Genomic DNA, 6,000 nt, shown 5'->3' on the forward strand with positions numbered 1-6,000 from the left:
GATTATATTATTTGTTGGATAGTTATGAAAAGAATTTGTCACAAGGAACCTTGAAGGTTCAGATGTTATATCCAACAAATAATATATTCCATAAATTGGGTGCATTATTGACACAACTAAGGTAGGAAGACTATCTACCTTGGGCACCACCAAGGAAGTAGCATGAGAAGTAGAACTAAAAGAAGTCCACTTCCCCTTCACAAAATCTTGAAGTTGAGATTCTTTTTCTTTAAAAATAATGGATTTGTGAATCTCTTCTTCAAGACTAGTGGCAGCGTGAGGGTAAGAGTTAAGGTCTTTATGAATAAAGAGAATAGTTTTCATAGGTTCTTTATTGACAAAGTAATTCTCTTTAGACATAACTCCCTTAGAGGATATTTCTTCCTCTTTACTCTTCCCTACTTTCTCACTTTTTCTTTTTATTTTCATTTGTGTTTGATCCTCAGCCACTTGTTGAGGTGAGAGAGGATAAAACACAAATTTATTTTCCTTATGAGTGAAGGTAATTTCATTAGTAAGACCATCATGTACTGTTTTCTTTTTAAATTGCCATGGTCTTCCTAACAAAATATGACAAGCTTCCATTGGTACTATATCACATAAAACTTGGTCCTCATACTTCCCAATGGAAAACTTGACCTTCACTTGTTGGTTAACTACTATGTCACCATCCTTATTAAGCCATTGCAAATGATAAGGTTGAGGATGTGGCATAGTAATTAGACTCAACTTTTTAACCAACCTAGTGCTACAACAGTTGCACCATGAACCACTATCAACAATGAGAGAACAAACATTATTTAAAACATTACATCTTGTATGAAAGATGTTCTCTCGTTGTGATAGGGTACCACTAGGTTGATTATGAAGGATTCTCCTAAGCATTAGGAGCTCTCCTTCATAAGGATAAATTGGCTCCACTTTGGACCTCTGAAGCTTTGTTTCAACCTCACTCTCACTAGAAGAGGAGGTAGTAGTCTCTTCTTGACTACTATAAGTGTCATGCCCCCTTAAGATCATAACTTTCTTTGTAGGACATTGAGAAGCAATGTGACCTCTCCCTAGACACTTGAAACATTTAATATCACTAGTCTTTGTGCTAGTGTGTGGAGTGATGAGATCTCTATCCTTATCTTTATTTTTCTCTTTCCTTTTAGCCAATTCTTTGGAGGGTTCTGAAATAATTTTCTTTTCAAAAGGTTTTTCTTCCTCCAAGTAGTCTTTCCTAAGAGATCTAGAGTGGGAGCTTTCTCTTTTAGAAGATTTTCTCAACATTTGTTGTTCTACCCTTACACAAAGTTGGACCAAGTCATTTAGGTCCCTGTAGGGTAGTAGCTCCACTTGGTCTCTAATCTCTAAGTTAAGACCACTTAAGAATCTGGCTACTGTAGTGGCTTCCTCTTCTCTTATGCATGCCCTCATCATTAAAAGCTCCATTTGTTGTCTATAGAGTTCTACAGACATATCTCTTTGTTGAAGCCTTTGGAGCTTATTCATAAGCTCCCTACCATAGTAAGAGGGAATGTGTCTCCTCCTCAATGCACTCCTAAGATCATTCCAATATTGGATAGGTGGATCATTGTGGAGACGTCTTTCTCTTTCCAAAGAGGTCCACCAATACATTGCATGTTCTTGAAAGCTAAGGGTTGCAAGAGGGACTTTTCTTTCTTCACTTACCCTATGGCAAGCAAAGAGTTGTTCTACCTTCATCTCCCAATCAAGGTAGGCCTCCACATCATCCTTCCCAAAAAATTGAGGGAGATCCACCTTGGATTCCCTAGTTTTAATAGTTCTTCTTGGGGGAGGTTGATAATGGTTACCTACATTAAGGCTTTCATTAGGAGATGTGTATTGTGAATGTGAACTCCTACTCTTTTTCCTATGTTTTCTCATATCTTCTTTCAATTTTTCTTCCTCTTGCTTTAAAATTCTCAACTCTTCCTCAAGATAAGCAAGATGTCCTTCTCTTTCAATTCTTTCCTTCTCTCTTTCAATGGATTCTTGCTTTTTCCATAGTTTAAGTGATTTGAGCTCTTTAGTGATATAAGAAAGACTTTTTGGAGAGCCATCACTTTCACTATTGGAGGAATTTTGAGACATTTTAATTCAAGAGATATTTTCCACACAAAAATAGTTTTTATGAAAATAAGGTTTTGGAGTGCTTTAGACTTGGCACTTAGAGGTCTAAGAGTACAAATTGAACTTTGGAGGGAGGTGAGCTACTAAAGAGCCACTTAATAACCAAGCCTCTTCAAGTAAAAATCTCTAAACCCCCTTGTACTTTTGTCTTGCACAATACAATTTTCACAAAGAACTTTTCTTAAAGGAAAAATAACAAGCAAGTGCCTATGTGTACAATTTATAAGATGCTTGAAAACATAAAGAGCAAGAAAACTTAAATTGCTTGAAAACTTAAATGACTGAAAACATAAATTGCTTAAAACATAAATTGCTCGAAAACTTAAACTAGACGTTGAAAGCAATTAAACCTAAGTGAGAGCTTGAAAGGCACCAAAGACCTTCAAGGACCACTCTCACAAGTACTACACGTGGATTACTATAAAAGTTCTTAAGGAGAGATGGAGATACACCAAAGGCACTCCAAGACACTCCTTAATAAAGGCCTTGTACAAAAATTTAGAAAACAAAAATTACAAGGTAAATGAAATTCAAATTTGCTTCAAATGAAATGTAAATTTACACTCCAAATGAAATGTAAATTCACTCTCAAATGAATTTAGTGGCTGCACCTAATTTCAAGGAAAACAAATTAGCCACTAATTTAGAACAAATTTAGAGACGGATTTTGTAATGAAAAACTAGGTTTTAGAAACCAAAATTTCCGTCACTAAATTTAATTCTAAATTTTCACAAAAATTTTCACAATTGGTTTAGTTTCTTGTTGCTCCAAATCAGCCACCAACTGCAGCCTCACAAGGTGTTTCACTCCTCTCTTTAGAAGCAACTTTGATGTTAGTCACTTCTAGGTGTTTCCAAGAGCCTAGCCACCAAGAGAGAACAAACTCCCTAAGCAACCACCAAAGCCTTCAAGTGGATGTCCTTTGCCTTGGCCTCCTACACCTTTCAAGAAGCACTCAACCACCTTCAAGACTGAATATTAGTGCTAAAACTGAAAATGAACAATTTAGAATGGCTACACCAAGTGGTAGAAGAAAATGAGACAAGACTAGAAAGAGTTCCACAAATTGACAAGCAAAAATTAAGGCAAATTTGGAAGCTAGTACACACAAGAGTAACCTAGGAAAGGCACTAGAATGGATTACAAAATTAAAAGCTAAGATTATGAACAAAAACAAGACACAATATGTGGCTGGACCAACACAAAAATGTCACACAAAATAGATCAAAACCGAGAGCAATATTTTCTCAAATTTTCACTCCTTTGGCTTTTCTTTTGCTATTTTCTTTCTTTTTCTTTTGCAAATTATTTTTCACTTATTTTTCTTTGTATGTTCAGGAGTTTCAATGCCTTTTAAGCACTTATATGTCTCGGTTTCAATATAGAAAAACTGCAGCAAAATTATGACACAAAACAAGAGGTGTTCACAAGTATGTTTTCACTAGTGCTTCACTATTTTGTAGTATTTTTTTAGGTCAAATTTTTAAGCACTTTGTTTCTTTGTTTTTCTCAAACAATTAGGACACTCACACCTCTGTTTTGGTTCTGTTTTAAGGTCCAAAAAAATTTCAATAAGTTTCAGCCACAACACAAGACACAAGGAAACCTAATAGGAGAGTGTTTATGAACTTTTCTTGACAAAACTTTTAATATGACATAAAGGAAACCTAACTCTAGGAAATTTGCTAGAACTAATAGCAAATTAGGAACTCAAACATGTAAATCAAAAGCTCATATAGTAAGGTACAGATTTATCAAGAAAATATTCAATAATTTTCGGACACAAAAACACAAAGCAAAAAATTAGGTCAAACAAGCTAGTCTAGGAATCAATGACATTCAAAGGACTACACATGACTCTAGACAAAACATATGATTCAAAAACAAAATATACACTAAACATTATCAATGTCCAATCACGGACTCATGTTAAAGGAATGGAGAAGACTCAAGCAAAAATTAAAAGCACAAGTACATGAACCTAGGCGCACAACACAAATTGATTCAAGAATAAGGAACAAGCAAAACTATGAATCAATTACTTCATATGTGACATAAGGATCCATCAACATATTTATTAAAACTAGATCCATGCAGCAACACAAAGAGACATGTAAAAGGAGGAAGATACAACACGGATTCAAGAACAAAAAGTTAGAAACAAAAACCTCAAGAGCAACCAGGCTCTGATACCAAAAATGATGGAACTAGGTGAGGAGATTGATGATTCCTTCACTTGCTCCATGCTTAGGACCGTGAATGCTATTGAGGTTAAGACTCCAATGACTCTTTGAAGCTCCTTGAAGTGTTCTTCAATGGAGAAGAAGCCTTGAAGTGGCTCGGTTACTCCTTAGCTTGAGGTAGAAGCTTAAGGAACCAAGGTAAGGTTGAAGCACCTTTGGAGAGAACTTAGGAGAGAAAGTTCTCTTCGGTTTTTGTGACTCTTGATTTAGAGAGAAAATTCAGATTTCATTTCTCAAATTGGTCAAAAGTGTTTTACAATCAAAGAATTACAAGTTTATAGGAGTAGGAAACTTAGAGAGCAAGCTAGTCTTGACCATGGTTCACTAGGAACCATGGTTGAGTCTAGATAAACCGTCCAAGGTCAAGAGGCTTGGAGAGCAAGCTTCTCACTTGGCTTGCTTGGTAAGCTAGCCAAGGAGAAGCTTGTGCTTCAAGCTTCCAAGCTTAAGAAACTCCATGAATTTCGTCCAAGTGTGAACACAAGTGTGAACACAAGTGTGAACACACTTCTAAGGTGGGTGGCTTCTTGGAATTAATTTACTCCTTTTGATTTGAAAATGGTTAATTTGGTTTAGTTAGGTTCATTCAATGGGAATGGAACCTAGCAAAATCAAATCTATGAAAAATTAGGAGTAAAATGAGTCCAATATGAAAAATTTAGCTAGGACCACCTTTGGCTAAATTGCTAGGAGCACTCTCTAGCTTACTAAGGACACTCTCTAATTTGCTAATGCCACTCCTACTAGAAAACTAAGAAAAGAATGTATTTCTAGGTTAGGTTAAATGGAATCAAAGTGTCCAAGTAACCTACCCTAGAATCAATATACAATAGCTACTAAAAAGGGAAATACAGTGCCTTACAAATACAAAGGCAAAAATAACCTATACAAAAGAAACTATGTACAAAACATATGAAAAGGTCTTGAAGATCATCCCATTCCTCTTGGTTCTTTTATGATATCACCTCTTGGATTCCTTGGCCTTGGCCATAGTCTATCAACTTTTGTATGCATCTACATTAAATATTAAAAAAATATATATTATTTATATTATTAATAAATACAATACATTCTTTAAAATAATTTTTTGTGTCCACTTATATATATATATATATATATATATATTTTGCTCTTAATTAAATTTTGTAATACCCATTTTTTTTTTGTTTTACACGGGAGTAGTTTTAGTGGATATTTTATTTTATCTCATTATGCTCTTATAACTATCTTAAAAAAACCTCCCAAACTCTTTAATAGTTAACCATCCATTATTATTCAATTTCAAATATTTTATCTTTTATTTTTTTAAATATATAAAAAACACAAAACATCTCTTTTTATATTTAATTACTCATAATGATTTTATCCATCTCTCTCTCTCTCTCTCGTAAGACGAAAGAATGAGTTAATAAATTTTTAGGCCGAGTAACTTGTTTACTTTAGTTTTATGATGATACGAGGGAGCAGGTGTCACAGCTCAATGGGACACTTGTCCCTGATTAATTGTAATGTTGAGCCTTGAAGTTTTTGCTAAGCTAACACTTGTTTTAAAATTAAATTGTCACTGCAGCAAATATTAAGCATTACGTAAGAATCATGCTTGCCATTACGTTAGGA

Source organism: Cajanus cajan, chromosome 8 (genome assembly GCF_000230855.2).
Source record: "Cajanus cajan strain Asha chromosome 8, NIPB_CcT2T_4, whole genome shotgun sequence".
Taxonomy (NCBI): domain Eukaryota; kingdom Viridiplantae; phylum Streptophyta; class Magnoliopsida; order Fabales; family Fabaceae; genus Cajanus; species Cajanus cajan.